Consider the following 296-nt stretch of genomic DNA (forward strand, 5'->3'; position numbering starts at 1 on the left):
GGATGAGGACGAGAATGAGGATGAGGTCGAGGATGGGGATAGAATGAGGACGAGAATGTGGATGAGGATAGGATGAGGATGAGGATAGGATGAGGATCAGTATGAGGATGAGGATGAGGATGAGGATAGGATGAGGATGAGGATAGGATGGGGATGAAGAGGATGAGGATGAGGATAGGATTAGGACGATAATGAGGTTAAGGATAGGATGTCGATAAGGACGAGGATGAGGACAGGATGAGGACGAGAATGAGGATGAGGATAGGATGAGGAGTAGAATGAGGATGAGGTAGAGG

Source organism: Lupinus angustifolius, unplaced genomic scaffold (genome assembly GCF_001865875.1).
Source record: "Lupinus angustifolius cultivar Tanjil unplaced genomic scaffold, LupAngTanjil_v1.0 Scaffold_405, whole genome shotgun sequence".
Taxonomy (NCBI): domain Eukaryota; kingdom Viridiplantae; phylum Streptophyta; class Magnoliopsida; order Fabales; family Fabaceae; genus Lupinus; species Lupinus angustifolius.